Genomic DNA, 25801 nt, shown 5'->3' with positions numbered 1-25801 from the left:
CAACAAATCAGGAGTTTCCCTTACCCTGAAAGCTGGTTATTAAAGCTATATTAGCACACCAATGTGAAGAAGTCACCTAAGATATGTTCTAAAAGACTCCAAAAGTGGGCAGTATAGATAATCCAAGACAAGGAAATCAGTTACAGTTAATGTAATCCTCACTAATCCATTGATAATGAGTTCTGAACCAGACAGATTTCTCAAACTAGAAATAGGACTTGAGTGAAAAAATCTGAGCGGTCTGAATAGGAAAATATTTGAGTTCTGATAAAGTACCTTCACATTTGCCAAGGAACATGAAAAAAACAGATCAGTTCCTGAGATCCTGAGAAAATAAACTGGCACCCAGCACAGTGAGACAGGTTACTGAAAAGGAAGAAACCTAGTCAAGATCATATTAGACCACCTGCAGGGGTTGTGTATCCATCTTGAGGAATGGTAATCGAGCCTACAAAAATCATTACCTGAATGCTTTACAAAGATTTATGATAATGAAAAACCTGTATCTTAAAAAAGCATTTGACAAAATCCAATACCTATCCATGATAAAAACCCTCAGCAAACTAGGAATAAAGGGGAGATTCTTTCACTGGATAAAGAATATCTTAAAAAAAAAAAAAACAACCTTACAAGTAATACTATACCTAATGAAAAAATGTGTAATGCTTTCCCCCCAAGATCAGAAAAAAGACAAGGTTGGTTCTGTCTTGTTCAACACGGGACTTTCACAACCCTTGCTTAACACAGTACTGGAAGTTTTATGTTACAATAAGAAAAAGAAACAAAAAAAAACAATTATATAAATTGAAAGGAAGAAAATAAAAGTATCTCTATTTGCAGGTAGCACAATTATCTATGTAGAAAATCCCAAGAAATTTATAAAAACAAGAACAAAACAGAAGACCTTCCTAGAACAAGTGAACTCAGCAAAACTGTAGGATACAAGATCAGTATTAAAAAATGATCACATTTCTATATACTGATGATGACATATGGAAAATGAAATTAAAAACACAATACCAGGGCACCCAGGTGGCTCAGTGGTTAAACATCTGCCTCTGGCTCAGGTCATGATGCCAGGGTTCTGGTCCTGGGATTGAGTCCCACATCAGATTCCCTGCAGGGAGCCTGCTTCTCCCTCTGCCTATGTCTCTGCCTCTCTCTGTGTGTCTTTCATGAATAAATACAAATCTTTAAAAAAAAAAAAAACCACAGTACCCTAAACAATCATGCCAAAGAAAATGAACACTTAGATGTAAACTTAACAAACATATATAGAATCTGTATGCTGAAAATTAAAAAATGCTGATTAAAAAAATCAAAGAGGACCTAATAGAAGAGAGAGATACCATGTTCATGGATTGAAAGAATCAATATAGGGGCTTCCAGGGAAGATACTAAGCTCATCTTGTTCCATGAGTACAAATAACACCTACATCAGCATAAATAACCCAGAAAATGACCTGACAACTGGCAGACTCTCCACAGCTAAATGTGGAGAAGAGGACATATTGAAGAGGGCTGGAAGAGAAGAGACACAATTGGGAGTTAAATAGACCTGAGGGACTATCCAGAGGAGGGAGGGATCCAGCAGGCATGGAGAGGGGAAAGAAACAGACCCTCACACCAAACACCCCAGGCTCAGGGATCTTGCATGGGGAAGACAAATCTCCATAACATTTGGCTTTGAAAACCACAGAGGCTAATTTCCTGAGATTTTACAACCAGTGGATCTCAACATCTAGAACATTAAAAATCACCAGGCTGGGGATCTGGGAGAGCCTGGAGGGCAATAGGAAACTGAGTCGCTACCCTTAAAGAGCCACCACAACAAAGCCCCACAGAGTTACAGCATAGAAGCAGCAATTTTTGAAAAACACCTGGGGTATACTGGAGGGAAAATTATTTACTAATCTCAGAATACATGCTGGAAGAGCAGGAATCTTTAGATTTCTCCAGGAAGAAGGGAGCTGGCAGGGACCATTTCCTTCTTCCATCCCCCAGCCTAAACACATGGACACCTATGGAAACCAAGCTAAAACCAACACTCGCCATCTACATGCTTGCTAACAGCATGCCCTTCCCCATGCTCTCCTATAGACTTGCTTCCTCCAGCCCTGCGGTAGGGGTTTGGGTGTGGAGTCTGCTTAAGATTCTCTCTGCCCCTCTCCACGCCCATGCTTACACGCTCTCTGGACATGCTCTCTTTCTCAACAATAAAATAAAATAAAATAATAAAAATATACTAGATGGAATAAATAGTAGACTAAAGGAAGTCGAAGAATGGATCAGTGACATGGAAGACAGAGTAATAGAAAACAATCAAGCTGAACAGGAAAGAGAAAAAACAATAATAATAAATGAAAATAGACTTAGGAAAATCGGTGATGATACCACCATGTATAATAACATTTGCATTATAGGGATCCCCAAAAGAAGAGAGAAAAGGGAGTAGAAATTTTGAGGCAATAATAGCTGGAAACTTCCCAAATCTGGGGAAGGAAACAGAAATCCAAATCCAAGAGGCATGAGAAACTCTAACAACATCATTAACTCAAGGAGGTCCACACCAAGACACATAGTAATTAAAAAGGCAAAAAGTAGTGATAGAGATTTTTAAAAACAGCAAGAGAAAACAGTTACATGCAAGGAAAACCCCACATGGCTATCAGCTGATTTTTTAGCAGAAACTGTACAGGCCAGCAGAGAGTGACATGATGTATTCAAAATGCTGAAAGAAAAAAAAACATGCAACCCAGGATATCTAGCAAGGCTATCATTCAGAATAGAAGGAAAAATAGTTTCCTAGGCAAACAAAAGTTAAAGGAACTCATGATCACTAAACTACCCTACAAGAAATGTTAAGAGGATTAAGAGTACACTATGATGAACACTAAGTAATGTATAGAATTGTTGAATCACAATATTGTACACCTGAAACTAATATAACACTGTATGTTAACTATACAGAAATTAAAATTTTTAAAGACTCAAAATAATAAAGATGTTAATTCTCCCCCAAACTGACATTGTTTTATGTAATCCCTATTAAAAATCCTCAGCAAGATATTCTGTAAATATAGACAGCACTATTCCAAAATTTATATGAAAGGTAAAGAAACTTGAATAGCTAAAACAATTTTGAAAAAGAATTAAGTGGGAGAAATCACTCCCACTCCATAGCCACAAAACAAAACAATGAAAAACAGAACATTGATTTAAACCTTTTATCTTAAACAAAAATTAACTCAAAATGAATCACAAATTTATTTTTTTCAACTTTATTTTTTTATTGAAGTTTGATTTGCCAACATATAGTATAACACCCATGCTCATCCCATCAAGTGCCCTCCTCAGTGCCCATCACCCAGTTACCCCCATTCTCCTGCCCACCTCCCCTTCCACTACCATTTTTTTCATTTCCCAGAGTTAGGAGTCTCATATGTTTTGTCACCCTCTCTAACTGAATCACAAATTTAAATATAAAATGTAAAATTAAGTATCACAGTTCTTTTAGAATTTGTCCAGCAAGTTTCCAGTCATTACCAAAAGACCCTAGGGTTTGGGGTGGGGGTGGGGGGATAACCAATAAAACTTTTAGAAAAAAATAGAAGAAAATCTTTGGGATCTAGGGCCAAGCAGGATTCTTATACTTGACAACAAAAGCATAATCCATGCAAGAAAAAAACTGATAAATTAGATGTCACCAAAAATAAAAATTTTGCTCCAGGTGCCTGGGTAGCTCAGTTTGTTAAGTGTCTGACTCTAGGTTCTGGCTCAGATTATGATCTCATGGGTCATAGGACAGACCCACATCAGGCTCCCTGCTCAGCGGGGAGTCTGCTTGGAAGATTTTCCCCTCTACCCTTCCCCTGACTCATGCACATGTTCTCACACACTCTCTCTCTAATAAATAAATCTTAAAGATCAGAGTTTAAAATTTAAAAAATAAAAAATTTTTGCTCTATAAAAGACTCTCTTAAGAAGATTAAAAGATAAGCCACAGACTAGGAGAAAATACTTGCAAAGCACATATCCAACAAAGGACCAGAATCTAGAATATGTAAAAACTCAACATTAAAAGACAATCTAATTAAGAAATCAGCAAAAGATATGAACGAAATGTTGACAAAGAGAGTATACAGATGGCAAATAAGCACATGAAAAGATGTTCAACAACATTAACCATTAAGGCAATGCAAATTCAAACCACAATGAGATATCACTACACACCTTTCAGAATGGCTAAAATGTAAAACATTAACAGGGCCAAATATTGTCAAGGATGCAAAAACCTACATCATCCATAGATTACTTCTGACAATGAAAAATAAAACAGCCACTCTGAAAACAATTTGGCAGTTTTATATGAAACTAAACATGCAACTACCATATATAACCTAGCAAAATGCACACCATCTGCATTTTCCTCAGAGAATAAAAACTTATGTTTATATCAAAAGCTATACACAAATTTTATAATAGCTTTATTTGTAATAGCCAAAAACAGGGAACAATCCAGATGTCTTTCAATGGGTGAATGGTTAAACAAACTGTGGTACATCTATACCACAGAACAGTACTCTACAATAAAAGGATAAACTACTGGCACACACAGCTTTAGCTGAATCTCCAGGGAATTATGCTGCATGAAAATAGTGCAAAAAAAGTCAAGCATTTGTATGATTTTCTTCACACAACATTCTTGAAATAACAAAACTACAGATTTGGAGAACAGGTCAGTAATGGCCGAGTCAGGGATGGGAGTTAGGAGGAGGCAGTATGACTATGAAAGGACAATATGAGGGATCACCGTGGTGACAGAAATATTATTTACTTTGACTTTATCAATTAGATATCCTGGTTGTGACAATGTAGTGCAGTTTTGTAAGATGTTAATATTGGGAGAAATGGAGTAAAGGATACACAGGATCCTCTATGTTATTTCTTAATAGGTTAATCTGTAATCACCTCAAAATAAAAAATTTAATTAAAAAAACTATCTGGGTAACTTGACTGTCCTATTTTTATATTTTATCTGTATTTTTGCTCATAGTTTTTTGAAAGCTCCTTTGAAAATATTAGCTGATTTGTACATTTAAGAGACTTTAAAAATATCTGATCATTTGACACAGTAATTCTATGCCCAGAAATATATACCCCCCAAAAAAAACAAAATGCAAAGATATTCATTGTAACATTATTTATTAGCACAAAAGTCTGAAATAATTTTATGTCCAACATCTATGAGGGATTAAATAAAATATCATATCCAAATGATAGAATATTCTACAACCATTAAAATGTTAACAACAAAAAACCATCAATGATATGTTAAGATGAAAATAATATAATGTTAAGGAACAAAAAAATGAAATATTATATTCAATCTGACTTCAATAATCTATAGTGATATGAATATAATAAGGAAAATACTCCAAATGTAACCACAATACTCCTTAAGTGACAGAATGAGTGAGAATGGGTGAGTTTTATTTTCCTCTCCTATATTCTTTTTGGTTTTCCATAATGAACTTACCACTGGTATGGTCTCAGACTAGCTGTTATCCTTTCTAAGCCTTGGCATCCTCATTCATAAAATTGAGACAATAATAGTACCTTCCATATATTTGATATTATATCTAGAGTGCTTAGCAAAGTATTGAATACACAATAAATGACAAATAAATGTTACTTATTTGGCAAACGTGTGTAGTATTTAGAATGTATCAGGCACTTTTCTAAGATCTTTCCAAATATTAACTCATTTAGTCCTCATAATAAGCCTCTGAGGTATGTACTATTATCATTGAAGAAGGAAACTGAGGTACAATGAAATTAAATAATTTCTTCAAATTATACGGTTAATAAATAGCAAAGCTAGAGTCTGAACCAGCAGCCTGACTCTAAAGTCTGTGCTATTAATCATTACAGTATTTTGGTTTTGTTGGTTATTACTCTTACAGAATAGACATAAAAATGAGTCAGATCTAAAATAATGGAAAAGGCAGAACTTTTCTAGAGATATATGGTTACCAACAATCAGCATGAAGGAAAAATGGTAAAGCAGATACTTTGCTCTACTAAAGTGTTTATGGAATTTGAAGTCATATAGTTTAAACTGTATGTCAGTTCCCCAATTCTATCCTTATATGGCCTTACATAAATTATTTAATCTCTGTGACAATCACGTATCTGTGAAATGAGATATACATATATACCTACATTTCAGACTGAGAGGATTACTGAAGATAATATACTAAAGTAACTATGTAGTACACACTCAACAAATGCTTGTTTCCTTTACCTTTATTAACATCTAAAACACTATTCTTAAATAGGGTAGAACACATTCAGATAATCACATCAAAATGTATGCTTCCTGATAAATGGACCATCTCCTGATTATCACCAGCAAAATAAAATTGATGCACAATATCTAAGTGGCTTAATGGACCATCTCTACTACCTAACCCAGAGTTCTTAGAAAATGCAGAACTTATAGGGTATGTAGTTAGAGCATCTCTTGGAGTTTAAATACCCAGCATAAACAGCAAAGTGGATGATTCTTAGTAATACTATTTACTTGATAAATATAGCAGACGCTATAAAACATCCACTGGCAGGGTCCTAGGACTTAACAGCAAAAGCAAATATATAGCATCTGCTCTTTTTTTTTAATAAATTTATTTTTTATTGGTGTTCAATTTACCAACATACAGAATAACACCCAGTGCTCATCCCGTCAAGTGCCCCCCTCAGTGCCCGTCACCCATTCACCCCCACCCCCCACCCTCCTCCCCATCCACCACCCCTAGTTCGTTTCCCAGAGTTAGGAGTCTTTATGTTCTGTCTCCCTTTCTGATATTTCCCACACATTTCTTCTCCCTTCCCTTATATTCCCTTTCACTATTATTTATATTCCCCAAATGAATGAGAACATATAACGTTTGTCCTTCTCCGATTGACTTACTTCACTCAGCATAATACCCTCCAGTTCCATCCACCTTGAAGCAAATGGTGGGTATTTGCCGTTTCTAATGGCTGAGTAATATTCCATTGTATACATAAACCACGTCTTCTTTATCCATTCATCTTTCGATGGACACCGAGGCTCTTTCCACAGTTTAGCTATTTTGGACATTGCTGCTATAAACATCAGGGTGCAGGTGCATCTGCATCTTTGGGGTAAATCCCCAACAGTGCAATTGCTGGGTTGTAGGGCAGGTCTATTTTTAACTCTTTGAGGAACCTCCACAAAGTTTTCCAGAGTGGCTGCACCAGTTCACATTCCCACCAACAGTGTAAGAGGGTTCCCTTTTCTCTGCATCCTCTCCAACATTTGTGGTTTCCTGCCTTGTTAATCTTCCCCATTCTCACTGGTGTGAGGTGGTATCTCATTGTGGTTTTGATTTGTATTTCCCTGATGGCAAGTGATGCAGAGCATTTTTTCATGTGCATGTTGGCCATGTCTATGTCTTCCTCTGTGAGATTTCTGTTGATGTCTTTTGCCCGTTTCATGATTGGATTGTTTGTTTCTTTGGTGTTGAGTTTAATAAGTTCTTTATAGATCTTGGAAACTGGCCCTTTATCTGATATGTCATTTGCAAATATCTTCTCCCATTCTGTAGGTTGTCTTTGAGTTTTGTTGACGGTATCCTTTGCTGTGCAAAAGCTTCTTATCTTGATGAAGTCCCGATAGCTCATTTTTGCTTTTGTTTCTTTTGCCTTCGTGGATGTATCTTGCAAGAAGTTACTGTGGCTGAGTTCAAAAAGGGTGTTGCCTGTGTTCTTCTCTAGGATTTTGATGGAATCTTGTCTCACATTTAGATCTTTCATCCATTTTGAGTTTATCTTTGTGTATGGTGCAAGAGAGTGGTCTAGTTTCATTCTTCTGCATGTGGATGTCCAATTTTCCCAGCACCATTTATTGAAGAGACTGTCTTTCTTCCAATGGATAGTCTTTCCTCCTTTATCGAATATTAGTTGACCATAAAGTTCAGGGTTCACTTCTGGGTTCTCTATTCTGTTCCATTGATCTATGTGTCTGTTTTTGTGCCAGTACCACACTGGCTTGATGACCACAGCTTTGTAGTACAACCTGAAATCTGGCATTGTGATGCCCCCAGATATGGTTTTCTTTTTTAAAATTCCCCTGGCTATTCGGGGTCTTTTCTGATTCCACACAAATCTTAAAATAATTTGTTCTAACTCTCTGAAGAAAGTCCATGGTATTTTGATAGGGATTGCATTAAACGTGTAAATTGCCCTGGGTAACATTGACATTTTCGCAATATTAATTCTGCCAATCCATGAGCATGGAATATTTTTCCATCTCTTTGTGTCTTCCTCAATTTCTTTCAGAAGTGTTCTGTAGTTTTTAGGGTATAGATCCCTTACCTCTTTGGTGAGGTTTATTCCTAGGTATCTTATGCTTTTGGGTGCAATTGTAAATGGGATTGACTCCTTAATTTCTCTTTCTTCAGTCTCATGGTTAGTGTATAGAAATGCCACTGATTTCTGGGCATTGATTTTGTATCCTGCCATGCTACCAAATTGCTGTATGAGTTCTAGCAATCTTGGGGTGGAGGCTTTTGGGTTTTCTATGTAGAGTATCATGTCATCGGCGAAGAGGGAGAGTTTGACTTCTTCTTTGCCAATTTGAATGCCTTTAATGTCTTTTTGTTGTCTGATTGCTGAGGCTAGGACTTCCAGTACTACGTTGAATAGCAGTGGTGAGAGTGCACATCCCTGTCTTGTTCCTGATCTTAGGGGAAAGGCTCCCAGTGCTTCCCCATTGAGAATGATATTTGCTGTGGGCTTTTCGTAGATGGCTTTTAAGATGTCGGGGAATGTTCCCTCTATCCCTACACTCTGAAGAGTTTTGATGAGGAATGGATGCTGTATTTTGTCAAATGCTTTCTCTGCATCCAATGAGAGGATCATATGGTTCTTGGTTTTTCTCTTGCTGATATGATGAATCACACTGATTGTTTTACGAGTGTTGTACCAGCCTTGTGTCCCAGGGATAAATCCTACTTGGTCATGGTGAATAATTTTCTTAATGTATTGTTGGATCCTATTGGCTAGTATCTTGTTGAGAATTTTTGCATCCATGTTCATCAGGGATATTGGTCTGTAATTCTCTTTTTTGGTGGGGCCTTTGTCTGGTTTTGGAATTAAGGTGATGCTGGCCTCATAGAATGAATTTGGAAGTACTCCATCTCTTTCTATCTTTCCAAACAGCTTTAGGAGAATAGGTATGGTTTCTTCTTTAAACGTTTGATAGAATTCCCCTGGGAAGCCATCTGGCCCTAGACTCTTGTGTCTTGGGAAGTTTTTGATGACTGCTTCAATTTCCTCCTTGGTTATTGGCCTGTTCAGGTTTTCTATTTCTTCCTGTTCCAGTTTTGGTAGTTTGTGGCTTTCCAGGAATGCGTCCATTTCTTCCAGATTGCCTAATTTATTGGCGTATAGCTGTTCATAATATGTTTTTAAAATCGTTTGTATTTCCTTGGTGTTGGTAGTGATCTCTCCTTTCTCATTCATGATTTTATTAATTTGAGTCTTCTCTCTCTTCTTTTTAATAAGGCTGGCTAATGGTTTATCTATCTTATTAATTCTTTCAAAGAACCAACTCCTGGTTCTGTTGATCTGTTCCACAGTTCTTCTGGTCTCGATTTCGTTGAGTTCTGCTCGAATCTTTATTAACTCTCTTCTTCTGCTGGGTGTAGGATCTATTTGCTGTTTTTTCTCTAGCTCCTTTATGTGTAAGGTTAGCTTCTGTATTTGAGTTCTTTCCAGTTTTTGAATGGATGCTTGTATTGCGATGTATTTCCCCCTTAGGACTGCTTTTGCTGCATCCCAAAGATTTTGAACGGTTGTATCTTCATTCTCATTAGTTTCCATGAATCTTTTTAATTCTTCCTTAATTTTCTGGTTGACTCCTTCATCTTTTAGCAGGATGGTCCTTAACCTCCAGGTGTTTGAGGTCCTTCCAAACTTCTTCTTGTGATTTAGTTCTAATTTCAAGGCATTATGGTCTGAGAATATGCAGGGGACAATCCCAATCTTTTGGTATCGGTTCAGACCCGATTTGTGACCCAGTATGTGGTCTATTCTGGAGAAAGTTCCATGTGCACTTGAGAAGAATGTGTATTCAGTTGAGTTTGGATGTAAAGTTCTGTAGATATCTGTGAAATCCATCTGGTCCAGTGTATCATTTAAAGCTCTCGTTTCTTTGGAGATGTTGTGCTTAGAAGACCTATCGAGTATAGAAAGAACTAGATTGAAGTCACCAAGTATAAGTGTATTATTATCTAAGTATTTCTTCACTTTGGTTATTAATTGATTTAAATATTTGGCAGTTCCCACATTCGGGGCATATATATTGAGGATTGTTAAGTCCTCTTGTTGGATAGATCCTTTAAGTATGATATAGTGTCCCTCTTCATCTCTTAGTACAGTGTTTGGGGTAAATTTTAGTTTATCTGATATAAGGATGGCTACCCCTGCTTTCTTTTGAGGACCATTTGAATGGTAAATGGTTCTCCAACCTTCTATTTTCAGGCTGTAGGTGTCCTTCTGTCTAAAATGAGTCTCTTGTAGACAGCAAATAGATGGGTCCTGCTTTTTTATCCAGTCTGAAACCTTGCGCCTTTTGATGGGGTCATTATTCACATTCAGAGTTACTATTGACAGATATGAGTTTAGTGTCATCATGACATCTATTCAGTCCTTGTTCTTGTGGATTGTTCCACTGAACTTCTTCTTAAAGGGGAATTTTAAGAGTCCCCCTTAAAATTTCTTGCAGAGCTGGTTTGGAGGTCACATATTCTTTCAGTTCCTGCCTGTCTTGGAAGCTCTTTATCTCTCCTTTCATTTTGAATGAGAGCCTTGCTGGATAAAGTATTCTTGGTTGCATGTTCTTCTCAGTTAGGACCCTGAATATATTCTGCCAGCCCTTTCTGGCCTGCCAGGTGGAGACCTCTGTGGAGAGGTCTGCTGTTACCCTAATACTTCTCCCCATAAAAGTCAGGGATTTCTTGTCTCTTGCTGCTTTAAGGATCTTCTCTTTATCTTTGGAATTTGCAAGTTTAACTATTAAATGTCAAGGTGTTGAACGGTTTTTATTGATTTTAGGGGGGTATTTCTCTATTTCCTGGATCTGAATGCCTGTTTCCCTTCCCAGATTAGGTAAGTTTTCAGCTATGATTTGTTCAAATATGTATTCTGGCCCTCTGTCCCTTTCGGCGCCCTCGGGAACCCCAATTAAACGTAGGTTTTTCTTCCTCAGGCTGTCGTTTATTTCCCTTAATCTATCTTCATGGTCTTTTAATTGTCTGTCTCTTTTTTCCTCAGTTTCCCTCTTTGCCATCAACTTGTCTTCTATGTCACTCACTCGTTCTTCCACCTCGCTAACCCTCGTCGTTAGGACTTCTAGTTTGGATTGCATCTCATTCAATTGATTTTTAATTTCTGCCTGATTGGATCTAAATTCTGCAGTCATGAAGTCTCTTGAGTCCTTTATGCTTTTATCTAGAGCCACCAGTAGCTGTATAATAGTGCTTCTGAATTGGCTTTCTGACATTGAATTGTAATCCAGATTTTGTAACTCTGTGGGAGAGAAGACTGTTTCTGATTCTTTCTTTTGAGGTGAGGTTTTCCTTCTAGTCATTTTGCTCAGTGCAGAGTGGCCAAAAACAAGTTGTATTGGGGAAAGGAGAAAAAGAGAGAAAAAAAGGAAAGAAAAGAGAAAAAGAAAAAAAAGGAAGAAAAAAAGGAAAAAAGAGAAGAAAAAAAGAAAAAGAAAGAAAGGAAAAAAAGGGGTGGGGGAAGCAAACAAATCAAAGAGCAAAAAAAAAAAAAAAAAACCAAACAAACAAAAAACAAAAGAAAAAAAAAAACACAGGGGAGTATCTTCTGATTCTGTATACTTTAAGTCCCTTGACTTCCCTTGGAACTTGTCCGTCTAGCTGGTCTTCTGGGGGAGGGGCCTGTTGTGCTGATTTTCAAGTGTTAGCACTTGGGGGAGCTGCTCTGCCCCCTGCCTGGTGCAGGGCTCAGTGGGGGTTGTTAACCCCGTGAGGCCCCAGGAGGAACAACCCCAGTGGCGGGGCCAGCTCTGGAGACCTGGAGTCAGCTCCCGCAGTAGCTCCAGAGCTCTCAGTCTGCAGAGCCTGGATGCTCCGGGGTGGGGCCGCTGATCTGCTCAGCTCAGGGCAGGAGCGTCCTAGCGGTCCTAGCCCTCCGGGCCTCTGCCTGTCCCGGGGGGAGGCCGGGCCTGGGCTGTGTCCCAGCACCCTGTGTTCCCGGGCCTGCGCTGTTGGATTCGCGCTCCTGGCCGCGCAGCGCCCTCCGTGGAGCCGCTGCCCGAGCCCCCTCCCCGCCCCCGAGCTGCTCCCGGAGCCGCACATCCCCCTCTGTGGAGCCACCGCCCGAGCCCCTCCGAGCTGCTCTGGGTCCCGCCGTGCGCGCTGCAGCCCTTAGGGAGCTCGGCGCACTCTCCCCGGGGCGCAGGTGCTGTTACTGTCCCAGGGAGCCCGAAGGCATCCCCGCCCTCCTGGGGTCCTGCTCCAACTCCCTGAGAGGCCTTTCCGCCCGCGAAGATTTGTGAAGCTCTTGCTTCTCCGGGACGGGGCTCTCCTGTCCTGGGGACACTCACCCCGGCCTTAGCGCGGCTCCTCGTGGGGCCCCTCCCCCTTGGATGCCTTTTGTTTCTATATTTCTTTTTCCCTGTCTTCCTACCTTGATAGAAGCGCGAACTCTTCTCACTCTTCTCACTGTAGCATTTCAGCTGTTCTCTCTTAATAAGGCTCTTATAAGGTTCAGAAGACACTGGGATACAACATTTGGAGCAAAAGAAAGGGAGAATGATAAGAGTATAACTAAACTATATGTAGTAGATCCAAAATATAGTGTGGTATTACTTACAGCTGGGGACAGACTGTCAGAAAACCTCAACTAAAGTTTTGTGATCCATGAATTTCCTAGTCACTTGTCGGGGGAGGGGAGGCTTTCCCACAAGCGGCACAAAAGGCATGAAGCTGATGGAGAATGGATTATCTGCCACAATACAAAATGTGTTTTACATTGATCATTTTAATAATTACGAAGTTTCATTGGCTGGATAAATAGCAAAATCCTGTATCCTGAAGTCATGTATGCCAGATCTGTGAAAGTTGCAATGGAAAGAATACAGCCATTGCAGTTAGATGGGGACTGGCCTACTGACTCCCTTCCTTACCATCAAGGTCACTTTGAGACATTTAAGCCCCTGTAATTCTCAATTTGATTCAGCTATAAAATGAAAAAAATTACTTAACCATGGCACATTGTTATAAAGATTATAGATTGGGTATGAAAAGGGCACATATTAAGTGCTCACTAAATCATACCTACTATTATTGGTATTGTTGATATTATTGTTCAAGTAAAAGGAATGGAAACTCTTTGAACATCAGTACAGTATTTCCTGTGACAAGATTTCAAAAACAATGGCACAAAGATCACCACCTTCAAAAACAAAAATAGAATTAAATGCAGTACTAAAGATATTCAAATAACTCAGAAGAAACAGTAAAGGAGAAACAAAGGAACAAAAGACATGGAGAACAAACAAAAAACAAATCATAAAATAGCTGACCTATATCCAAACATTTCAATAATTACATTAACTTTAAATGATCTCAACACACCAATTAAAAGATGAAGATTGAAAAAAAATAATAAAATAAAATAAAGATGAAGATTGTTAGAAGAAAAAACAAAACCACCTGGCTGTATACTGTGTATAAGAATCTCACTTCAAACACAGTAATTAAGTAGGTTAAAAGTAAAAGGATAAAAAAAAGTTATATCATGTAAACACTAGTGGAAGAAAGTTATGAAGTAACCATATTAATATCATACAAAGTAACTTAAAAAAATTATCAGAGATATGGAGGGACATTATATAGTGATAAAAAGGGTCAGTTCACCAAGAAGACATACATTTCTTATGTATGTGCAATTAGCAACAGAACTTCAAAATACTAGAAGCAGAAACTGACAAAGCTGAAAGAAGCAACAGAAAAAAACCCACAATTATGTTTGTAGACTTCACGACTTCTCTCTAGGTAATAGATAAAATTAGTGGATAGAAAATCAGTAAAAATATAGTGTACTGAGTACCATCAGTAAATCTAATGATATTTAGAAAACAATGATAGCAAAATACACATTTTTTTCATGTGCGCATTGAATATTTACCATTTATTTAGAAGTAAACTTAAACAAATTTAGAAGAATTGAAATCATGCAGGTAAATTCTCTGACCATAATAGGATTAAACTAGAAATCGGTGATAGAAGGATAATAGAAAAATCCTCCAAACACTTGCAAATTAAATACATCTGTAAACAATCAATCCATGGTTCAAAGAGGAAGTCTCAAGGAAATATTTTTTAAAAATTTAAATTGAATAAAAGTGAAAAGAAAACACATCAAAATCTGTAGGATGTCTCCAAAGCAGTGCTACATGGAAATTAACAGCATTAAAAGTTTATATTAGGAGAAAAGAAAGGTTTCAAATGGTAATCCAAGGTCATATCTTAGGTAACTTGAAAAGTATAGCAAAATGAAACCAATAGCTGGCCACAGGAAGGACTAATAAAGAACAGTAATCCATAAAATTGAAACAGAAAAACAACTGAGAAAAATCAGTGAAACAAAGAGCTGATTATTTGAAAAGATAAATAAAATTGATAAACCTCTAGCAAGACATGAGGAAAAAAGTGAGAAGACACAAATTACTAATATCAAGAATGAAGGAGAAGGTATCACCACAGACACACCAAACTGAGATGGAGTGGACAAATTTCCCCCAAAACACAAATTAACAAAAATTATTCAGTATGAAATAGAAAACTTGAACAGTCCTGTAATGATTAAGAAATTGATTAATATTTAAACACCAAAAAGAAATCTGATGTCTTCCCTTGTGAATTATACCAAATATTTAAAAAAGAAATCATGCAAATTCTATAAATCTCTTTCAGAAAATAGAAGAGCAGAGACCACTTCCCATCTCATTTTATGAGGCCAGAGGCTATTACCCTGATACCAAATCCAGACAATGAGAACAAAAGAAAATTAAAGACCAATATTTCTCATGAACATAGGCACAAAATTTCTTAACAAAATATCAGTAAATTGAATCCAGTGATACATAAGAAGAACAATATACCACAACTAAGTGGAATTTATCCAGGGAATAGTTCTATTCAACATCAGGAAACTTAGCCAGTGCAATTGGTAAAAAAGTAGTGTGTATGTATACAATAGTATACACTCAGCAATAAGAAGGAATAAACCACTGATGGCATGCAACAAACTGGATAAATCTCAAAGGCATTATGCTAAGTGAAAGAAGCCAGTGTCAAAAGATTGTGTTCTGTATAATTTCATTTATATGACATTCTCAGAAAGACAAAACTATTACGATGAAGAATGCATCAATGATTGTCAGGGGTTAGGGTGAGGGAAGGATATGACCAAAAGGAAGTAACACAACAGAATGTTCTTGGGTGGGCAGCCCAGGTGGCTCAACAGTTTAGCACCTGCCTTCAGCCCAGGGCACGATCCTGGAGTCCCGGGATCAAGTCCCACGTCGGGCTCCCTGCATGGAGCCTGCTTCTCCCTCTGCCTGTGTCTCTGCTTTTCTCTCTCTCTCTCTCTCTTGAATAAATAAATAGATTTTTTTTAAAAAAAGAATTTTCTTGAGTGGTACAACCATCTATGTTATGATTATGGGGGTGCACATTTTAGATGGGTTAAAAATCCACAGAACAATACATGCAAAAAAGTGAATTTTACTGTATTTAAGAAATATTTTTTAAAAACAGAAGAACTGGTAGCATCATTTTGATCAAATCTCTTTGGGTTTGATAACTGTATTACGATGACAATGCTGTGAGTGTCCAGAATCAAAGTGTAGATTTGGATACAATATAATAATGTGGACGTGCACTTGAGTGAGTTGTATTTACTGGCCTAGATTGAAGAAGAAGATCACAATCATTACTCAATATCTGTTTACCTTAGAGAATTTTATAGCAGGAATCTAATTTATCATAAGTAAGATTGGCTGTCTAGAGATATTTACAAGGCTACTCCTTAATGATATGACTTGCCAAATAAAATTGGATTTTATGATCAATATTCTTCATAAAAAGAGATTGAATCCAAGTTAGCCAAAAAAGTCAGTCTTCCTCAATCTACTAAATTTTATTTGCTATGTCTTGTTCTCTAAGAACTGCCTGTTTATTAATAGACATCTATAATACAAATGGTCAGAAACTCCCTGTCCAGGTATCAACTACAGCCCACTGTCTCCATTAGTACTTTTACTATGCCAGAATTTAATTGGAATTGAGAGCTTGTGTTTGCCAACTTTCTCTAAATATAGTACTTTCAAGCTGTGATGCTTGGGCACTTAATACTTTGCTTTTTCTTCCTTGGAAATCAGTGACAGGTGTGGGAGAAAAATCTTTGAGCAGAGTAAAAGCATACTGCTGTTGAAAAGGCTCTATAATAGTATCATTTCCAAAGACAATAACTCATTCATTTATTCAATCATTGATTCACTCAACAATATGTTGAAATAATGATGAATTAGACCTAGGGAGTAATAATGCAAATGGGAAGAAGTCAACATATTTTAAATCTATTCTGGATGTGGAGTCAAGATTTGCTGATTAACCTGGGGAGAACTGAAACAAAGAGGAACATCAAGCATAACTTGTATATTTTGGGCTTAAGAAACTGAGAGTAGGGTGGTGTCATTTACCAAGAGCTTTAATACTAGAGCAATATTAGATTTGTGAGATAGAAAAAACTCCTCCATTTTGAACACAATAAGTTTAAGAAGTCAGACATTCTAATGGGGAAAAAATATCAGATAACTGGATATGTATGGAACAAAGGACATAGGTGTAAGTCAGACTTAACCAGGGAATATATTAAGATCTTGGAAAAAGAGGTGAGTAGAAAAAAAAATAAAAGCTCAGGACTGAACTCCAAAGTGTGCCAACATTTGGAAATTGTAACCAGCAGAAGAGGCTGAGAAAGAATAGCCAGGGATGTTGGAGGAAAACCAAGAGAGTCCAGTGCTTTGGAAGACAAGAGGTGAAAGTATTGGTAGATGAGAGGATGGTCAACCAACTAACAACTGGAGTGGCTGATGCTGTTCAAAGGCTAAATTAGATGAGGACAGAGAACAGCCCTCTAATTGGCAACACGGAAGAAACTGATACTCTTTAAGGAGATCAGTTTTAGTGAAAGGAAACCATTTTTAGTGGAGAGCTGGCACATAAACTTGTCTAGAGTTCAATTACAGATAAGAAGTAGAGAAACAGAGACAGTGAGTAAAGGTAATGCATTCCAAAAGTTCAACTATTCAAGGGAGCAGATAGTGGGGTCAAAGGAAAGTTTTCTACATGGAAGATCTTAGAGAATATTTACATGTTGATGGAAACTGTCAGCCAAGAGGATGAAGTTGGTGATGCAGAAGGGAATGAGGCAAAGGAAGGAGCAGAGTTGTGGAGAAAGAGGCAGCTGATCACTGATAAGAGAGAAGGCAAAGATGAGTACACACACCTAGTTAATCCTTTCAGGGCAATAATTAGGATATGTTACCTATAACCTGGCTCCTCAGATTAAAGACTATATATATGTAAGACCCAGCCTGGAGAGGCCCTACTCTCTCTATCTCATGCCACTGTGCTATCATGAGGGCAGTTAGCCCAACAAGCTCACTATGCCTCCCTCCAAAGGGAATTAATTGGGTGAGGAAGGAAGCTACATTCAATAAAATCTGTCCCACTGTCTATTCTACCTCACTCAATGGATCAGTAAACTGGCCAGTAAACTGATTCTATCTGAATAATATAATACTATCAGGAATTTTTTTCCCTTCACATCAAACTGTCTATGGAAACTTTAAGAGACAATAGTTTAGTCTGTAACATACCCTACCAATGAAATCTATTAGCAATACAGAAAGACTTACAAGTAAGAATGTACTATTTTAAATATGTTGGTGGTATATCTCGGGCTGGCTTGGCTGTGAGGTATGCTGAGACCATTATGATGGACAAACTTGAAACTGGGACATAGGTTCCTCCACACAGAATAACTAGAAAAAAAGGCTACAGCTTCCCGGGCACCCATTGCCTTTAGATTAATAAAGGATTATTTCTTCAGTTAGCAGATTAAATCCAGGCATCACCTACGGGTGGAATTTCATTGTGATAGAATTCCAAAGCTGACTCTCATTGGCTATGTCCAATTATAGGGCTGAACTACAGCCACAGAATGGAAGTTGCAGATCCTCAGTTTAGCAGGAGTGCAGCAAGCAGGAACCGACATAAGCCACCATGAGCAAGTGCAGTGCCAGGATCCAGGGCTACATGAACCAGTCAATTCCATGAAATCCCATAAGATCTTGGTAGTTAATACTGGGAATGAATTTAAGCTTGTTGGGTAATCCTGCTGACTCCAGAGATTTCTTTTAACCACCCTTCAACTACAGTTAAGCCCTGATAAGAATTTGTTTTTACTATGTGAATTTAGAGTTACTTTTTGCTGGAGACCTGGGTAGCCTTTTCTATCAAGTTGAAAATAGGCATTCTTATTTTACTATAAAAATTTACATACACACAAACTAGCAATGTACTGAAAATAGGCCAGAATATACTCTAACTTAGGGTATAGGAAACAAGCAAGAAGCTATCATACAATCAAATCTTTTGACTCGTAAATCTTATCAAATATCTTAGTCATTAAGAATTTCTGTAACCTCACAAAAATGCCTCCAGAGGCATGCCAATGACAGCATGCACACAATTATAAATCACTTAGCAGAATCAGCATCTCTCTGACCACAAACACTAAACCCAAGCTTAAACACTATTCCACATTAGGACAATCTTAAAAGCAGCTGGACATCTCCCACTGGCCTCAGAGCTGAAGCTGCTGCTGAATGCACCCTCTGAAGCACCACATAGCTCATGCTCAAGAAATTTTAAATGTTCTTAGGGATCTCAGCTTGACATCAAGCTCCATCTCTAACAAAGTAAAGCTAAGAATAACTATCTGTTTGCAAAAACAAACAAACAAAAAACTATCTCTTTGCAGAACCTGCTACAGATCTCACATTTTCCTTCCTTCATTTTCTTAACTCTTTCTAGTGTTCTTTTCACATTTCATTTGTGATTGGCATATGGTTCTTTCTTGGTAAATAATTTGGTGAATGAAATGCCAAAAGCTTTTTTCCTCTCCCTAGCGCTCTCTCAATGGCTATTCTTCTCTAAGAGTCTGCCCATTTCTCTCTTCTGCAATCTGAAGGCATACTGGGAGATACAGAATTATTTTCTCTTGGCTAAAACTTGAAGTTATCATAGAGGTTACATATATGTGCCCTTGAATAAAGTCTTCTCAATTTGACAATCTACTCTATTAGGAGTAACTCATGTTCAACCTTCTCTGGACTTTTGATAAAGATGATGGTAGGAGAAGAGCAGGGTAGAAAACTTTGAAAAGCATGGTTTATCTACATAGACATTATCTTTTTGCCCTTGGAAGGTAGAAACAATGACTGAGACCAGAAACTGAAGATAGAGACTCTCAGATATAGCAAGGACTAAAAATTTGGGAAAAGAGTGGAACTCAGGACGTGTGCTGCTGACCATGGTCCTGAGAAATATTTGCCTACTAGGGCTTTATTACTTCAGCTAATCCTTAGATACTGGTGACTCTTGTTCAAGTCTCTTCAGGACTTCTGAACAAGGTGAGAAAAGAAGCAGTGATGGGAGGGACCAGAGAGGCTCTTGGAAAGGCAAAGTTATTAACTGACTCCGAGGAAGAAAAGACTTTTTGGACATTTTCAATTAACCATAATTACCAAGAAATCACCAAACTTAAAAATCAAAATTTGAGAATGACTAAGAACTTTGGTACCAGAAGATGACTAAGAACTTTGGTAACAGAAGATGCAAAGACATGGACAAATAAGAAGACATGAAAAAATAAATCAAAAAATGAGCAGAATATCAGCTGTGCAGAATTGAAACGTCATTGTGAGTTGAATTATACCAACATTTCCCTCTCCCCTCTATGTTTTCTTCCTGGGAGATCTTATCCAATTCCGTGGCCTCAATACCACCTAATGCTGATGATTGCAATCTTATACTTACCTGTGATTTCCCTTTTGAGCCCCAGAACTTAATATCCAACTGCTTACTTAAAATATCTAGTCAGAAGATTCATAAGATGTAAATCTCCCTATCAGTGTGCCCATGGGGAGAGAACTGTTGACAGTGCATTAAAATAATGCTTCCAGGGGCAGCTGGGTGGCTCAGCAACTTAAGCATCTGCCTTTGGCTCAAGTCATGATCCCAGGGTCTTGGGATTAGAGCCCCATGTTGGGTTCCCTGTTCCTCTTCCATTCCCCATTTGTGTGTACTCTCTCTCTCTCTAATAAATAAATTTTTAAAAATCTTTTTAAAAATGCTTCAGTAGGATAAATACAGTATTAGACCACATTCCAATATTTAGGACAAAGGGAAAAGATCCTAACTAGGTAGGAAATTTGGACATGAGACATGGGGGGGCTTATGCAGAGAAGATAGACTGAAGGAGACTGAACCTCAAACAGAGGCATTTGCTACTAATGGTAGCTACAAATAAAAGCAGCTCTTTTCTGAATACCCTACAGAAAGAATTGTTGGCCAGGCATCAGCCTTCACAGTCATCTTTGCATCCATGAATAGGAACAGTGTCAAATAATGATAATAAGTAAGATTCTCAAATCCAGAAGCTCAAAGGTGGAAGTAAATACTGAAGGAAACCCACATATACTTATCAATCCAGAAAAATGATGATGGAATCATCAATGTCCAGAGCCTCAGAATTCTAGAACCAATGCTTGAAGAATGACATCTTAGAAGAAGTAAAGTACGTATTACTTTACACTGCGAGTAGTAAACTTACGGAATTCTTGGCTCTAGAGGTAATAGAAGCCAAAAGTATAAATCAAGTTGAGAACTATCTGAATCCTTTTCTTGGTGGAAACACCACAACATATTAGTAAGGGAGTTTTATTTTGGGTGAACACAAATAGCTTTGTAAGGTTGAGCCCTAGAGAGTGATGAATTTCCATTTTGATGTCACTTTCTGCCTAAATTCACCTCCAGGACCTCTGAAGCCTCAGGTAAATGCAGAGCTGAGACAACACTCTTTACAGGTTACAGAACATGAAGCTGATAGAGATCTGAATGTCAACATCTTGAACTAAAACCAGAACTGAGATAACCTGACATTATACATGCAGTAATGGAATGGCATTTAGTGGCAAAGACAGAACAAGCAAATTCAGAAGAGAAGAAGGCAGTGGTGACTAGAGAAATGTCTCAAGAAAGAAACATAGGAAATTATGAAGGGACAAGGATTTGGCCATGGACAGGGCACAGGCTGTTATGGGCACAAGCTATGGTAAGATCCCTTCAGAGAAAATGTCTCCTGATGAACTAGGGACCTTTCTATGTGTTTTTCTGGATGTTGGAACATGAAATGCAACATACACACATTATAACATCCTCTAGAAATATATTCTAGTATGAAAAGAGTAGAGTGTGGCTTACACACACACACACACACACACACACAGACACTCCCATGAAGTTTTTATTAGTGCCAAAAGCCAAGAAGGGAGGAGGAAAAGAATCCTTTGAACCAAGGACTGAACAAAGTTTTTCAAAATATGTCATGCACATGAGAACTTAATGAGTCACAAATTCCAATGGGTACTTTTTTCCCCTCAATTTTCCAGTTTGTTCTATTTTGCAAATATTTGTACTCAAATGATAATGTGACTTTTGTTGTACAGCCACACTGACTCCCTCGTGAAGAGCTTTATTTTGAGTCAGAAGACATCTGCTAAATTGAGATTTACAAAGAACTTAATAAATACAAACATAAATAGATGAGCTCTGAATATATTCTGAGCATTCACTTCCTTATGTACTTGCAAATTATACACAGCATGCAAAGCATCTTAAAAGAGAGATGCATAAATCTCCTTAGAATCTCTTCCTTCTGAGCACCTTGGAGATGTTCTTTCATCCACAGCCGTTAATTAGGGAGGTTAAACACTGCCTTCCTCTTATGCAGGCTTTGTCTCTATAGGTTATTGATGCAGAATATGGGCAAAGACTAAGCAAGTGCATTTGAGGATTATGCCAACTGATGACTGACATCAAGGATTACCCACAAGGATTCATAATACATTCCAGACACACATGTCAGTCAAGTCTAACAGTGGACAGGATACACTACCGTACAAGCCAAAATTCTTGGGAACATCATACTCCTGGGGAGCAGGCTGTTTTATGATATTCAGGCTCATCAGTGAATCAGAATTGGCCTCACTGCTTTGCTTTTGAAAATGTTACTTGGCACTGTCACAGTGACGAACCAATGGCCTAAAATGCAATTAGCTATTATGCATTCTTGTTAAGCAACAGCCTGCTTGCCCCTGGCATTGCATGTGAGATTCAGTTAATATGGTATGCCTAGCTGACAGGCAGGTCCCAGTTCAGATGAGATAAGAAACTTACTTTAAATAAGACATTTCTTTGCAGATTCCAAAAATTATTTAAAAAAAAACTTTTCCTAACAAATTAAAGAGAAATTTTATAACATGATATAAATGCAGTGTTGAAGAGGTTCTGGACTCCCTCTGGAATTGTGTAATATTTTAATAATATTTATCATTTATTTCCTGTGGTCAGAAAGGTAGAGAGGGTCAGAAAGGCACATTGTATAAATTGGTTTCTGCAGCCTTTGATAAAAAATTGTTTGCATTACAGCATTTTAGTGGCTCTTGAATTCTGACTGAGGACATTATCAGGCTCTCTGAAACTGATGCCATTCTCCTTAGGGGATAAAGCCATAATATGGAAATCTTTATATTCCCTGCCCTTCCCTTGCAAATTCAAGTCCTAGCAAAAGTAAAGACATCAGTTTTGCCATCTATATGCAAATGCATGAGTATGATAATAATGACCAATTTCTCATCATCACTCAACAAGAATGCTCTATTAATTTAGAGGAGCCAGGGTCTCACACAAATGAGGTAAGTGTCCAGTGGTCCCTTTCCTCACCCTGAGTTCTACTTCTCTCAGCTGGCTCCCAGTCACCCACCGTGAAATCCTATTAGTTTCCTGAATGTGCAACAAGAGCATATAAATTTCTTTTCACAATAAACTGGCTTCTGAACTAGTAGGTCTTGATCATTGTAGGGTAGGGATTTGGTTTTTCAGTGTGGAATATGCATGTTTGGGGTCTGTGGTAGATTGGCTGTATTAATGGCCCCAATCAATGGCCTCCCTGTAACTCTATAGGACCTATTCTGTGATTCTGGGCTGAACCGTGTGACTTCCTTTGGCCAATGGGACAGGACAGTAGCAAACCTGACACTTATAGAGGCTTTACAAAGTATTTTAGCATTTCTTTGTCCTCTTGTTTCTCTGTGAATGTCCTGAGAACATATATAGGCTAGCCTGAGAACATGCCTGGACCGACCTGCCAGGGAGACATGTGGGGTATGTTCATGTGATAAGCCCACAGGGGAGATCTCATCTATCCCAAACATGGCCATCCCAAACCAGGCAGTCTTCATCTGACTCACCAGCTGAACAGATGTGTGAATGAGTCCAGCTAACCCACTGACTCATGAGAAATAATAAATGGTTCTTGTTTTAAAGTCACTAATTTTGGAGTCTTTTGTTACAGAGTTGGCCACAGGTGAATTTTTTAGGGCACCAGAGGGGAATCTGAGCACTATCATCAGCCACCCTGCTTCTCTATTCTCCACCATGCAGCCCCTCCTTAAAATACATGTTGAACAAAAACTTAAAGAATCAGTTTGAAAGAGCACTGAATGATTAGTCTGTTTGAACCACCCAGGTTTGGGAGGCATCACAGGTAAGAGGTTGGGAACTGGGTGACTATGAACAGACCTAGGCGGATGGGTGCAAGGACAAACGAAAGTCTAGAGCCCAAGACGCAGATTCATCATAAAGCTGAGTGCCCAAATGGGCTCTGGGGCTCAGGGATAGTTCAGCAAGCTTATGGGTTCAGGCTCTTCTTTTCCTTTAGGTCAGGAACATCACAGGGTTGTCTACTCTCACCACTGTTGTTCCACATAACACTGGAAGTCCTAGACTCAGTAGTCAAACAAAAAGAAATAAAAGGCATCCAAATTGGCAAAGAAGTCAAACTTTCACTCTTCTCAGATGATATGACACTCTATATAGAAAACCTGAAAGACTCCACCAAAAAACTTCTAGAACTGATACAAGAATTCAGAAAAGTCACAGGATATAAAAATCAACGCATAGAAATCTTGCATGTTCTATACACCAAGAGTGAAGAAGCAGAAAGAGAAATCAAGGAAATGATCCTATTAATGACTGCACTAAAAACTGTAACATACCTAGGAATAAACCTAACCAAAGAGGTAAAGGATCTGTATCCCAAAAACTACAGAACATTTATGAAAGAAACAGAGGAAGACACAAAGAAATGGAAAAACATTCCATGCTCATGGATTGGAAGAACAAATACTGTTAAAATGTCTACACTACCCAAAGCTATCTACACATTCAGTGCAATCCCTATCAAAATAACATCAGCATTTTTCACAGAGCTAAAACAAACAATTTTAAAATTTGTATGGAACCAGAAAAGACCCAGAATAGCCAGAGGAATGTTGAAAAAGAAAATTAAAGCTGGAGGCATCACAACTGCAGACTTCAAGCTGTATTACAAAGCTGTAATCATCAAGACAGTATGGTACTGACACAAAAACATAAACACAGATCAATAGAACAGAATAGAGAACCCAGAAATGAACCCTCAACTCTGTGGTCAACTAATCTTTGAAAAAGAAAGAATATCCATCCAATGGAAAACAGTCTCTTCAACAAATGGTGTTGGGAAAAATAGACAACTACATGCAGAAGAATGAAACTGGACCACTTTCTTATACTATACGCAAAAAAAATTCAAAATGGATGAAAGACCTAAATGTGAGGCAGGAACCATCAAAATCATAGAGGAGAACACAGGTAGCAACTTCTTTGATGTTGGCCATAGCAACTTCCTGCTAGACATATCTTCAGAGGCAAGGGAAACAAAAGCAAAACTGAACTATTGGGACACCATCAAGAAAAAAAGGTTTTGTACAGTAAAGGAAACAGTCAACAAAACTAAAAGGCAATCTATGGAATAGAAGAAGATATTTGCAAATGACGTATCAGATAACCAGTGAAGATCCAAAATTTATACAGAACTTATCAAACTCAACACCCCAAAAATAAAAAATTCAGTCAAGAAATGGGCAGAAAACATGAACAGACATTTCTCCAAAGACATATAGATGGCTAACAGACACATGAGAAAGTACTCAACATCACTCATCATCAGGGAAATACAAATCAAAACCACAATGAGATACCACCTCACACTGATCAGGATGGCTAAAATTAACCACTTAGGAAACAACACATGTTGGCAAGGATGTGAAGGAAGGGGAACCCTCTTACAATGTTGGTGGGAATGAAAACTGGTGTACTCACTCTGGATAAGATATAAGGTTCCTCAAAAAATTAAAAACAGAACTACCTTATGACCCAACAATTGTATTACTAGATATCTATCCAAAGGATACAAAAATAATTATTCAAAGGGGGACATGCAC

The 25801-nt window shown here is 38.0% G+C and overlaps 1 long non-coding RNA gene and 1 other non-coding gene across 2 annotated transcripts in view; one reads left to right on the top strand and one right to left on the bottom strand.

Annotated features, from left to right (window-relative positions):
- The window catches only part of LOC125755570 (uncharacterized), a 69188-nt gene extending 55713 nt beyond the window's left edge, over nucleotides 1-13475 (bottom strand). The window contains exon 1 of the long non-coding RNA XR_007412355.1: nucleotides 12748-13475. This is a non-coding gene — a long non-coding RNA (uncharacterized LOC125755570). The remainder of the gene's footprint in view (nucleotides 1-12747) is intronic.
- On the top strand, nucleotides 3498-3558 carry LOC112658127 (U7 small nuclear RNA). The gene has a single exon (XR_003135528.1). It is a non-coding gene; the product is annotated as a U7 small nuclear RNA (small nuclear RNA).
- Nucleotides 13476-25801: the final 12326 nt, after the last annotated feature.

This window comes from Canis lupus, chromosome 8, assembly GCF_003254725.2.
Source record: "Canis lupus dingo isolate Sandy chromosome 8, ASM325472v2, whole genome shotgun sequence".
In the NCBI taxonomy this organism is placed as follows: Eukaryota; Metazoa; Chordata; class Mammalia; order Carnivora; family Canidae; genus Canis; species Canis lupus.
This window is presented reverse-complemented; position numbering and strand designations above follow the sequence as displayed.